This window comes from Pteropus alecto, unplaced genomic scaffold (assembly GCF_000325575.1).
Source record: "Pteropus alecto unplaced genomic scaffold, ASM32557v1 scaffold394, whole genome shotgun sequence".
NCBI classification, from domain to species: Eukaryota; Metazoa; Chordata; class Mammalia; order Chiroptera; family Pteropodidae; genus Pteropus; species Pteropus alecto.
In genome coordinates, this window is record NW_006436007.1 from 172,644 (window position 1) to 186,120 (window position 13,477).

The following is a 13,477-nucleotide window of genomic DNA, read 5'->3' on the forward strand; positions in this document are numbered from 1 at the left end:
TCAGCAGAACATTTCTGCAGCTCGTTCGCTCATACCAAACCAAACTCAGGTTTCGCCAACCCTCTCCAGGCACACAGAGGAACATTTCACAGGAGGAAGGTCCACTTTGGGGAATATTCTGTGAAAACCCCATCCAAGTGAAGTCTAGGAACTATGCAGCAGATGGTTTTAATTATTCACACAGTTTAGCTCGGGAGTGGGCCATTATCAGAGGGTTCAAGGCAAGATGCCCAAGGACTGTGGCATTTAACTGACATGAATAAGAGCCAGTGTGTGCCAGCAGAGTATGACTGTGGCTTATTGGAAAGTGGTAAATCATCTGTCCCAGTATTTTCTCACGGGGGCTCTTGGCTAAGCAGTTGAAGACATTCTTACACTCAATTCAATCCATTGGAGGATACCACATTCACACAGTTGCTATTAGTCGTGTAAGCTTTGCAGACAAGAGCCACTGTGACCCCAGGGGACATCTGGGAGAGATAGAGAAAGAGTTCCTTCATATCACTGGGAGTCAAGATTCCAGGCAATCCTGACAAACATCAGCCAGCATCAGCTCACCTTCCGCATGGGCCCTGAACACCGCCTGCGTGCAGGGACTCATTCAGACGGCCTGTACATTCTTCCTCCACCAAGAATGGACTGGACAGATTGCCACCTCCCTATTGCCAGTAAGCAGCATGAACCAGGGGCTTCGAGTCACACAGAACTGGGTTCAAATCCCATTTCTACTACTTACTAGTTCTGCGACCTCAGGCACACTCAGATTTTTTAAGTCTCAGTATTTCATCTATAAAATGGAAATGATATGTACTTTAAAGCAACTTTTTAAAAAAGGAAAACAAGAAACACCTACTTTTCAGGACTGTTAGAAATATCAAAGGCATTTCTTAAGTTCTTGATCAAAAAATAATGGGTCCCACATTTTGGTTCAAACAGGCACTGCCTGTTAGATTTGGGTCAGGCTGTTCAAGTGCCAGCTACAAGATGTTAAGCTGCATCATGCAATTGGTTGTGTTTAAGCTTGATCTTCAGATTTCCCCAAGTGTTATTTGGGAAACTGGGGACTCCCAAGGATGAGCTTAGGTAGTTCTTTCTGGATCCATCTCTTGCAACAACTTAACTCGAAAATTAGAAATAAACATGTGCTCCAAAGAATACACACTATTACAGAAAAGCTTAATTATTTCAATAAAAAGGTGTCTTCACATGTGCTATATAAACTAGGCAGAGTTCAATGGAAGAGTGGGCTCCAGGGAGTCTGCAGTGTCTGCAAATAAGACGTTAAAGCAGGACTTACGTCAGCCAGTACTTCCTGCTCTTGCGAAGAGCTGGGGCTGAGGGAGTCGTCGGAGCGGGAGAAAGAGGTTCTAAATCTGATCTCGCTCAAGTTTCTCAGTTGATCATGAACATGCTACTGCGATTGTCTGATAAACATCATTCACTGCAGGACACCTTGAGCTTCGAAGCTTATATCAGCCCAGGAACTTTCTAGTACATTCTAGAAACAATGATTTCTATGATTCCAGAAGTGGCATTGTACTGATAATGGATGAATATTTGCAAATCTTTTACTTAATTTTGACTGAAAAAGTTTCCAAAAGGAAAAGGAGAAAATGTACAACAGGAATTTTCGGGGTCCTCTTCTCAGGTTACTATTCTGACAGCTGATTCATCCTCCCTAGAAGGACTGTGAAAGGCCTTTTCCCCACCGACCTCCCCCCACCCCGCCGCCAAATCTTCGAGTCTCCAGATTTCTTAGGGGCTATTCAAATGTTTTTCTTCCTCCAAAAGCAATCCCGTTCGAATCACTTCATCATCTACCTGTAAAAGGCATTCTGTGTTGTACAACTTGCCTGCCTAACAATATTTTCTAAAAAGCCCATCGGCTATTGACGTCCCTGGTGCATTCTTAACTAATGTCACAAACTGTGGCCCCTTATCTCTGACACCTCACTTTGTGACACCCAGTCAAAAAAAGTATCCAAGGTGACCAGCTGAGTTTTAGTCAATAACAAGGACACACACAGAGAAGCGGGGAAAACACACTGTAAAAATCTTACGCTATTTGTGCACAGTGGATTTTGTGCCTTTAACAAAAAAGCATGTTTCTTACACAAGCTGATCCTCTTAACTGCTCCCTCTCCCCGCTCCCATCAACATGACTATCTGGGGCACAGGACCCTCTGAAAGTAGGCCTTACTTTGCGTGACAGCTCTGCCACTCCTGCGGCCCCAGATGGGCGGGGAGATGATTCATTTCCCCGCCCCCCCACTGTTCGCTCCCTGCTGTGTGCTCTGGAGCTCCCAGGAACGGGCTCGCCTGCCCCAAATGGGACGCATCACCAGCCCGGAGCAGTGGCCCACGATGCAAAGGGCACCCGCTCAGTGTGTTGCACAGTGGAGCGCGAGGCTCAGCTGAATTCTTTCACCCAGATGGAATGCTCTGCCAGATGTCCGCATTGAGCTCTGGGTCAGGGGGTGGGCTTGGGGCCGTCTCCTTCATCAGACCCTCCCCCGCAGGCCAACGGGGACTCCTGCTTGACCAGCAGCAGTGATGAATGGTCCTTATTCAGGGCCCAGAGCGCACTGAGAGAGGCTACCTCAGCTGCGGTCCAGGAGTGCTCTGGCCCCACAAGGAACACATTCCTTTGTGGGGGAAGGCTGTCTTGGGTGAATGGGGTGTGCTCAGAGAACGAGGGGAACGGCTGGGGGGTCGAGGGGGCCTTTCTGAACCACCCCAGACAAGAATGCCGACTTTGACACCAGGCTTGGCCAGGGCTGGTCCATTTGGCCCCTGGCCAAAGATTCCACTTCAGTCCCGTCTATTTCTGGCCACAGAGCGGGAATGTTCAAGGAACAGTTTAATGGTGAGAAGGCGGGCATACAAAGCTGAGTTTTTTTCAGCCTCCAGAAAGAAGTCTTTGTCGGACATAATTTGTTGTGACTGATGGGGTTCCCCACAGTCCAGCTCTGGGTGGAATCTCATTTTGACCAGGCTGTTTCCGGGGGAGGCTGAAGGTACAGTTTCAAACACGTGAAAATGTTCCCACTAGAGACTCTTGGATTGGATCAGAAAGAGAAAGCCAAATATATAGTGTCCATAAGAGACATCTTATGTCTACAGCACATAGCACATTGAGAGGGGCACACAGGGAAAATCGCATATCAGTGCTGCTGCTTGAAGGCAATGCTATTATAGTGGCAGAGGAAAGGAAGCGAGGTGTGGATGCCTATCAGGTTCAAATTAGCCAACCCCCATTCCCTAAATAAATGGAGACATGGTTTGACTACACGATAACATTTAATAATTGAAAGAACATGGTGCTGGCATCTGAGAGTGGTCTCAGATTCAAATCCAGCTTCTGCAAATGGAGAAGGGTCTTAGGGTGTAAGTGAGTTACATAAGAAGAATCAAGTGCCCAGTACAGTGACTGGCTCATAGTAATGCTCGATGGGTGGTAGCTATTATATAGTAAAATCCCAACGACCTGGAAAAATTCCGGGTTGTCACTTCACCCATCAAACACTCTTAGTGATGGGTTTTAACCATCCTCCCACTCCCTTCCACCACACACTCCAGACATACTGTTTCCTAGAGCTAACAATCAGTAGCCACATTGGTCTGAATTTCTGTGCCACTTTGAAGGAGATATTAAAACCCATAAAAGGCAGGCTGTGGGAGTACGGAAGCCAGGGCCAGAATGGTGTGCAGACTTGGCAAGCAATCCAATCACTGCAAACAAGTCTGGTTGCCAGGGGGAAGTGGAGTTAGTGATGGGCACCCCTGCGTGCACATTCATGGAGAGGGGAGTGCCAGGGTTAACCCAGGCACAGATGCTGAAGTCAGGAGAGGCTCAAACAGTGCAGGTAAGAGGATTACTGGGCATGAGGTGGAGGGAGACCTGGGCTGGAGGGAATGTACAAACTAGTTTTACTAAGAGATGGCCCCTCAAAAGTGGCCAAGGAGGCACTTCCTGAACTCAGTTCCTAAGTGATGTCTTCCCCAAGCCCTCCTTGTTTAGCTGCCCTCATGCCTCAGGGAACATTAGTCACAAGAGGATTCGGCCTTGGCTTTGTACACGTTCTGTGACTCCAGGAACTTCCAGCCCAGGCTCTCATCCAAGCAATGCAACGTAGGCCAATAGTCAATTCTTCAGGCCTGAGCCCCTCAGATGAGAACTAGACCCGGGGGGCCCAGCAAAGGAAGGAGCCGCTGGTACAAAGACTGCAGCCACATCTTTGGCTTGTCTGGAAATGTCTGGCTACGTGGGGAAGGGGGTAGGAGTGCTGTTCTAAAGTTTGTTAAGAACCTGTGATCTGCGATCCTGCTGCACAGAAGCACTGACTGCCTTCCAGAAGTTCAGTGAATAACAACAGCAGGCACCAACTGCCACATCACCAATGCTGGCCAGGCTCAGCTGCACAATGCCAGCTGGTACTGTGTCACCAGTGATCATTCCTGGAGATAATGGCATCTAGAGAATAGCGGCATATACGCAGAGACCTACAAGTTCTTGCTCTTTCTGAGGGAGGCAGACTTTCTCAGCTACCTTTGGACCTGATCAATGTCATTGGTGCTGGCCACAAGTCTTTTCTGGGCTTCTTTCTAAGAATGGTTCTAATATTCTTACTGCATCTTCAAGCATGGCCTGGCTCTCACTGGCCTCCGCTCTCTCCAGCATGACATGTACTAGTTTCAATCTGTAACTCTGCGTTCTAGCCATACTGACCTGAGTGCCTGCGGTTCCCAGAAAACACCTGCTTCTACACTTCTCTGCCTTTGGACTTGCTGCTCCTTGTTCTAGGGCACCACATATCCACTTCCCAAACATCTACTCTTTGTTTAAGAATCTATTCACATGAGTAAATAAAAAATCCTAAGGAATCTACTAAAAGACTATGAGAACTGATAACAGTGTTCAGCAAGGTTACAGGATACATGATCGATTTATAAAAATTAGCTGTTTCTATACACTTTCCAAGAACATTCAAAAATGAAATTAAGAAAATAATTCCATGTACAATAGCATCAAACAATACTTAGGAATAAATTTAACAAAAGATTTGATGCAGAATTTATACTCAGAAAACTACAAAACATTGTCGAAAGAAATTAAAGATCTAAATAAATGGAAAAACATCCCATGTTCATGGATTGGAAGACTTCATACTACTAAGATAAGAATACAAATTGGTCCACAGATCCAACACAATCCCTGTCAGAATCCTAACTGACTTTTTTGTGGAATCTGACAAGCCGATTCTAAATTCATGTGGAGTTGTAAGGGACCCAGAATAGCCCAGACAATTCTAAGGAAGGCGAATAAAGGGAGAGGACTCACACTTCTTGATTTCAAAAGATATTATTACAAAGCAACAGTTATCAAGACCATGGCGCTAGCACAAGGACAGACATACAGATCAATGGAACAGAACTGAGGGTTTAGTAATATCCATGTATTCAGCATCTGCTGCATGACAAGCACTGTATTAGGCACTGGGAATCCAAAGATGAATCTGACATAGGTTCTACCCTCAAGGAATTCACAGTGTACTTAGAGAAGCATTACAGAAAGAGATACGGAAATAGAACTGGGAATCAGGGATTATAATCGGGGATGAGGGACAGGGAAAGCTTTAGACAGTTGATACTGAGCAGGTTTTCAAGGTAAATTTGAGTTGGACAGGTAGGTGTGGGGCAGGGTGGGGAGATCACTCCAGGGCTGGGCAAGCGGGTGTGGTGAAGAGACGTGGAAGAAGCGAGGTTGGAGAAGTAAGCAGAAGGCCATGAGGAAACATGACTGTCATCCTAAGAAATGTTGAGTTTTCCTGTGGGGGATGAGGAGCTAAGGAAAGGCAAGCTCCTTTCCTGTGGGTGATAGGGGCAGATTTGTCATCTAGAGTAGGAGTCATTGAACTAGAGCCCATGGGCCAAATCTGTAAATAAAGTTTTTGGAAATAAAGCTTTATTGGAATACGACCATGCTCACGTCTTTACTAGTTATCTATGGCTGCTTTCCCACTAAAATGGCAGAGGTGACCAGTTGCAACACAGGCTGTGTGGACCGTAAAGTCTAAAGTATTTGCTCTCTGGCCCTTACAAGAAGTTTACCAACCCTTGGTCTAGAAAAATCACTCTGGCTATTGCATAAAGGATGGTTTTTCATGGGTTAAGACCAAGGGAAAGGAGGCCAGTTAGGAAACTGCAAGTCTCCAGGCAACGGACAGCGACAACGCGGAGGCAACATCACCAGTTAAGGTTGTCATACAGATGATGCAGGGAGTGGGTAGCTGGGTGGAGAGGTGGGCGTGGCTTTGAGAGCTGCAGGGGAGGAAGAAAACCAAGAATGCCCCTGAAAAAGATCAGAGATCCCACAGGGTTTCACTGATGTCTAAATTTTAGTTTTTTCTTCTTAATCATTACAGTGGTCCCTAAACAGCACACCTAGCAGGGCGATCTCCGACAGAGTGCTTGAATTCAAGGCAGCTTAAAAGTATTTTTAAAAAGTTACTCTTACAATTTGGTTATGGCCATGCTACAGCCATTCCAGATAACCCGATGGGTAGTCTTTCTCTCTTCTTGTATTGCAACAAACTCAAACGCTACAAATACCTTGCTTATGCTCTAGGCTGCCGTTGGCACTAGGCAGACACCATGGGGTTGGTTGCTGGGCAAAGAATGTTATTCTTCCTTAAGAATTTATTTTTAATTATAGTTGACACCATATTATTCTTGACTGACGAATTTATTTCAAAATACACATGTCAAATACCACGTCTTTCTTATTTTTGTGTCTCCTGCAGTGAGTGACAAAGCATCTGGTACATAAAAGGTCACTAATAGGCTGTTTCAGTTAGGAAGAGAGAGGACCAGGCGGGAAGGGAAGGAAGAAGGAAGGGAAGGAAGAAAGAAGGAAGGGAAGGAAGAAAGACAGGATATGGCCATAGGATTTTTCACTCAAGGCTGAAAACTCAAGCTGCAGCAGAAGCTGACACAAAGAGCAGGAGTTCTCCAGGTGCGTGCAAACACCACTAGCCCAGGAAGAGCCTAGAAGAACGAAACTCAGCGGTGATATCCTAATCTGGCCACAATTGCAGATCCCAAACATGTGGTACTATCTTCCCTAGATGGTTTCAGGAAAGAGGTTGCTTAAATGTCACAACTAATCTTGTGGCCTTCCAGATTATAAACTGTGTTTCTCAAACATCTCTTCCCAACCACCTCATGGTAGAGCAAATGAACATGCAATCCCAAGACCCTGAGGTGCAGTCAAAGCAGCTGTATGTAGCCATGAAATGTATTTGAAATCTCCTGCTTTACCTTTAAATCCACGCATCGTTCTGGGTGTCATTATGGTCTTGATCTGGGTGGTAATTGCAAGGGTGTGTTCGTTTTGTAAAAGTTCATCCAGAGCAGGTATTTGCACATCTATGCTCATAACAGCACTATTCCCAGTAACCAAAGGAGGAAGCAACTCAGAAGTCCATCAACAGATGAATGGAAGGAAATTCTGACACAGCTACAACATGGATGAACCCTAAGGACAATATATTAAGTGCAATAAGCCAATCACAAAAGAACAATTACTGTATGATCCCACTTATAGGAGGTACCTAGAGTAGTCAAACTATAGAAACAGAAAGTAGAAACAGAAAGCAGAATGTAGTTTCCTCCAGGGGCTGGGAGGGAGTTTACTTTCAAAATGTACTTTACTCATTTATATTTGTATTGGTCTTTAAAAAAGCTTTAGAAAGATGTTTGGAAAAACATCTTTCTTTCTAGACCTTTGGATCATTCAGGCACTCTGGAAAGCTGTGCTAATTATGACAGCACATCAGTGGTCCCCAGGACAAGGCTGGAGGTGGGGGAGTTCCATGGATCCAAGTTCAAGAACAGTTTAAAGAAACTATCTGAACAAATTAAGCTGTTTACAAGTCATTGACATAAGTTATCTTCTCATAAAGCATATGCTTTATAGGCAAGCAACATTATTTCCTCAGAAGACATCCTTATCATCACGTGGGTGACACATCGAGGGGGACTTACTCTGGAACATCCACGTGGCTAACTGTGTCTGCTTGTCTGACAATGAAATAACTGAAGAAAATAAATCACCATTTGCATATAATATTATAATGTAATATTAAAGGTATTCCAGTGAAGGGATCAAAAAACAGTGGACAAGAAGAACTCATTGACTGCCATCCTGATCATGTCCTCTTCACCTGCCGAGTCAGTTCTCATTCTACACCTGTATTTGCCACACATAACTTGCCCAGGTAGATAGTTTCTGCCAGGGGATGTGCGACAGATTTTTTAAAACTCTGCACAGAAATCTTATCTAGATTGTCACCATCATGCTTGATCACCCTCAGACAGATGGCTACTTTGAAAGGGTGGTCCTGGTGCCCAAAGACTTCTCTGACACATTGCATTCCCTATCATGTGCCCGCCATGCTCTCCAGCAGGAGTACGACTGGAATTACTAGGATAAGAAGGTCTGAAGACTCGCTGCAATCCAGACACGCCTGGAGACTTAGAAGATAAGCAGCGAGCTGCTGCGGATGCGTATCTGAGGACATCTGCTTGGCTCTGCCTTTTCTGGCCCACAGTCATGAGTCCTGCTGGCTCTGTAGCTTGGAGAAGAACAGGCTCCAGCCACTTCATCTGAGGCTTTATGGCTCGCCCAGGGACCAGTCTGCCATGCACACTGACCACAAAGGCCTTTCTCTTGAGGGAAGTGAACAATAGTAATTCCAAACTGTTCTTGTGAACCCAGGCAGCCCTGGGAGAGGGGAACTATACCTCCGAATGCTCCTGAGACTGTAAAAGGAAGGGAGCCACTGCAGCTGGTGATGTGGAATCACCTAGAAATTCTGCCCCCGTGAGACAGCCCGTTAGCTATGCACAGCTGCCAGAAGATAGCATGGTTTAAAGTTAATGCTTTGCCACTTTAGGGTTCTATTGTTTAATTAATTATGAGATTGGAGCAACCAGTCTCTCCCTCTTTTAACTGGCTGTTTCACGGAAGGTCTGTTCCTTCTCACCTATTTCAGGGCAATGAACGTAAGAGCAGAAAATCTAGGAGTCAAGAAATGAGAGATTTCATCTTCTCACATGGTCAAGGAAGAACTCTGATTCACGAGTCTCATTAATGAGGTGTAAAAATGATTCATCGCCCTACTTCAAAGTGAATGAAAATGCTAAAAGTAAAAATTCTGGTGTTCTATATCCTCATTGGACAAAGGCAGAATAAACAATGTTGTCCATAAACGGAGGCCTGCAGAGGGAAGCCTCTTCTCTGTTACAGAATTTAGGAGCCTCCGACTACAGGTGCCCCCTGACCACATCCTCGGGTGACGATAGTGATGGGTAATTGTTCTCAATGAGATTTCTTTGTGGGGCCTTTATGTCTTTCAGGAATCCCAGCTGCGGTCACTTCTCTCCTTCTTTCAGACCCATGAGCCAGAGGACAGGGAAGGATGATGACTTCTAGTTCAGAGGGCCACCCTGAGTCTCGAGATATGTTGTTTTTGTACAGTTTTACAATAAGCTGGAAAATAAACCTAAGCTTCCTGATTTTGCAGCCAATTTATCTCCAGCACCAAATGGCCAATTACTAAATATTTACACAGGAATTTCTGGTAGCAGGTGTATGGGAAATGATAAGCCCAGGATGAAGCGGGAGCCAAATGAACGCTTCGGAGAACAGCTGGTAACTCCCTGAGCCGGGGCAGGTCCCAGTTCCACCAATCACCAGCTGCGCCGTCAGGACAGCTATGTTTGCCCCTTGACTCAATTGTAAAATGAATTCAGTAATATCCATCTCACTCTTCAGTGGTATGTTGTTCAGATAAGGAATGACATACAATATAAACATAAACTATAAAAAACAACAACAACCCAGAACTCATATCAACTGTAAAAATGACATTTTGGGGAAAATTGGGAAATTTTTGAATACGGACTGGGTATTCGATGATACCAGAAAAATTGTTAATTTTCTTAGATATCATAATGATATAATGGTTACCTAATATTTTTAGAGATCACACTGAAATCACACATAGAGATGAAATGATTGATGTCTGAGATTTGCTTTAAAATACTTCGGTGAAAAAAAGAAAGTGAAAAGGGATAGACGAAGCAAGTGTGGCCAAATGTTGATAACTGTTGAACCCGGGTGAGGAGTATGTGGGCATCTTCTCTCCACTATTGTGCATATTTGAAAATTTTCAGAATAAAAATAATTTTTAAATAAACAATGTAGGATTTTCTGGAATATTAGAAAGCTTCACTGATGGTCATCTCTCGAACACAGAAAATCTGTTTCCTTCAGAAGGTCCCTCCACACAGTCCGTTCACTGGTCAGAGGACCAGGACTCAGGGAAAGGTGGGAAAGGGCCAGGCAAGGAGCCCAAAGGTAAAGAAGACAATGGAAGTGACATCACAGAATTTCTTGTCTGCCCTTTATCCAAATGTCAGCCAACCTGGAAACGTCAAGTGCATACTTTGCCTTCAGAGCTGTTTCATATTCAGCTTTGCCACTTAAAAGTGACCTTGGACCAAGTCACTTTTTAACACAAAGTCACAGAGAGAGACATATGGGTGCAAGTGTGTGTGTGTGCGTGCACGCATATGCACACGCACACACACACCACTAAGACTCAGTCTCTTTGGGCCCCAAGAGTCACCAGGGGCTTTTAATGGTCTTTCCAGGGACAGATATACTAGAGACCAGAAAGGGGAACAGAACAAACAGGGGAAAGATATGAATAATTTAGCTAAGGCAGCGCCGGGTGAGTCGGTCATTCATCTGGAAACTGACCAGAGAAATGAACATTTTGTCTTCGTCCTAAGGCCCATCTCTGACCAGTAAGTACACAACATACCATTAAAAAGTAAATAATTCCACCAAGAGTGAAAAATGGGCTTTGGGGGTTCCAGGACAGGCAAGCTAGTGGTGGTGTAAAGGATATGGGTTCGAATGACCTTGAGCTTCGGGAACTTTTCCTTTTCTGCAAAACAAAACGATTGGACTGATCTCCACAGTTCCAAGATTTTGGAGAACAAAATTAACTTGGGGCATCTTTCTAACTTTCATGCATATCTCTCATCAGGGCTTGAGGTTTCCTAGACAAGGGCAGATCACTCCCCTCCCCCACGCCGGCTGTTTTTGGTGGTCTTACTAGGGTGGGGGATGATGAAAAGGCATCATCTTAACTCTTCCAATCATTTCTAAACTGGCCCTGATTTACAACGACACCTCCGGTAGGCGGCTACATGAGAGGTCTCCCAAATTTTTGGAGAGAGTGGGGGCCGAGCGCAGTGGCCAAAGCGCCTGCGTAAAAGTTGCAGGCACGGAGGACCGCGGGAGTACAGCGCAAGACTAGGATTAGCTCTACCCACCCCACCCCACCCCCACCTCCCGCCCCACCAGCCCTGGGCGATTCTGCACGCAAGACCTGTACGTTCGCTTATGCTGGGTCTTTCCTACTCAAACGTTTCTCTGTGATGACGACGGAAGAGGTTCCCTGGTCCCCAGACGAGCCAAAGCGACGCGGAGTGAATGAATACCTGGAGCACCGGACACGCTCTCCTCCCGCAGGACTCAGGGCGGCCCGCGCGCTCAGTTGAGCCTTACTGGAAGGCTTAGGAGAAAACCATTCCAGGCAGTGGGCGCTAGAGCTCCCACTGGCCCAGTGGCCCCAACCCCAACCCCGCTCCAATGCCACAATTTCGGTGCACACCTCAATGCTCCCCCCGTCCCCTGCGCCCTTCACATCCCCAAAAGGCAGAACTCCGGGCACGAGCACAGCGCCAGTGTTCCTGGCCCCACGCTGCGCTTCCCGCCCTCTCCTCAAGGCACGTAGTGCACACCGGGCCTCGACTGGCTCTGTCCTGCCTGGTTGCAGGCGCCCCTGTTGTGCAGGGAACCGAGCGCCCCACTTCCCAGGGCGCACCAGCTGCATCGCCTCGCCCAGCTCCGGCGAGGTGGCGCTGGGTGGGTCCGCCCGAGTCAGGAGGGGGACCCGTCAGCCTGCACGTCCCCACATCTCTGCTTCGCTGTGAGTGCCCGCCGCTCGGGTTCTGGGGACCCCAAGCATGGCGGTGAAACGTCCTCGCGGGGAGCGGAGTCTGGGGACTCTGTGGGGACGCTCCCGCTGCCCTTCTAACCGCTGTGAAGACTGGGGGCTGCGGGAGGCGCTCTTACTTGGAAGCAGGAGTCCGCCCTGGCTCTTCTGGGGCCAGTTTCCCACGGTGGCCCCTCTCCGCGCACGTCGCTGCAGAGCCCCTTACCCGAGCGGAGCCGGAGACAGCGAGCCCCAAGTTGAGGAAGCGGCGGGCTGGAGTCGCTCCTTTACCCTTTTCCCGGTACTTTTAACGCGAGTCAGACGGCAAACCCCTCCCCGGACCCACCCCCTTCCCTGAAGGCGGCCACCGCACAGGCCCGGCCCCCAGCTCCTTTTGTTGTAATTTGAGAGCCGCCACTCCCGGGGCCAGAGGGGGCTTCGCGGGGAGGCTGCGCGCCAGCAGGGCAGATCTTCCAGGTTCTTCTCGCCCAGGTTTCCGGAGCCTGAGAAGCTGGGAGGGGGCTTTTCCTCTGGGAGATTCCTCTGCCCTCCACCTCCAATTCCTTCCTGGAATTTAACCCTTCGATGTCTTTCTCCACCAGTTTTAGGGGCCGACAGTGATCCGTCTACTGTCCAGAGACTCCAGTACTGCCTGGCACATAGTAGACGCTCATTAAAAACTGAGGACTGAAAGAGTTCAGAAACTTTTATCTATCTCTCCTGGGTTTTTTCCTCTATGAGGAAAGCAGATTCTAAACCTGAAACAAACAGCTCCCTTTCTTCCAGATCAGGTCTCTGGTCTTCGCCAAGCTTCTCTCTTCTGAGAATCAGTTCTCCCTTTCCTGAATCAAAGCCTTTGGATTCAGTGACCTCTAAGATCCTTCTCCACGTGGCAGCGCCAGCATGAAGAAGCCCTGTACTCAGGGAACTGAACAGGACACAGCTAAGGGGTGTGTATTGTGTAGAAGGACATTCCATGCTTGGCTCAGAGGCTCACATTGGGGCCAGATTGAGGTAGTCATGCAGTTTGGGGGAACCTTCTGTGCAGATTCCCATGGCTCCTGAAGCAAAGGACAAGGCTTGACCAGACAGGAGGCAGCCAGCTGTAGAACAAGGCACCGGCCTGTAAGCCTCTGTGCAGACAGGACCCGGAAGGGGACTGTCGACAGACAGTGTATCGACCTCTAGTTCCCTCCTCAGCCCTCTGCTCTCACTCTACTCCCTCCCTAGCAAGCCCACAGCACCCCTGGTGATAGGCGGTGACTCCTAGTCGCAGCCTCAGCTCAGACTTCTCCCTTTACCCTAAATTTGTAAATCCACTAGCCTCCAGGACATCCCCCTTTGGCCCTCTGGTCATGCGTATGGCCACAGCTAATCTAGCAAGCTCTAAACTTGGCACTCTG

General features: G+C 47.3%; 1 protein-coding gene across 4 annotated transcripts in view; it reads right to left on the reverse strand.

Moving 5' to 3' along the window:
- The window catches only part of LOXL2 (lysyl oxidase like 2), an 85,613-nt gene extending 73,240 nt beyond the window's left edge, over positions 1-12,373 (reverse strand). For 2 of the 4 annotated variants that reach the window (XM_015589242.2, XM_015589240.2), the window contains exon 1: positions 12,215-12,373. The gene's annotated coding sequence lies outside the window, so the exon portion shown is untranslated. The remainder of the gene's footprint in view (positions 1-12,214) is intronic. The other 2 variants (XM_006911755.3, XM_015589241.1) reach the window with 2 other exon arrangements.
- Between the last annotated feature and the right edge of the window lie 1,104 nt (positions 12,374-13,477).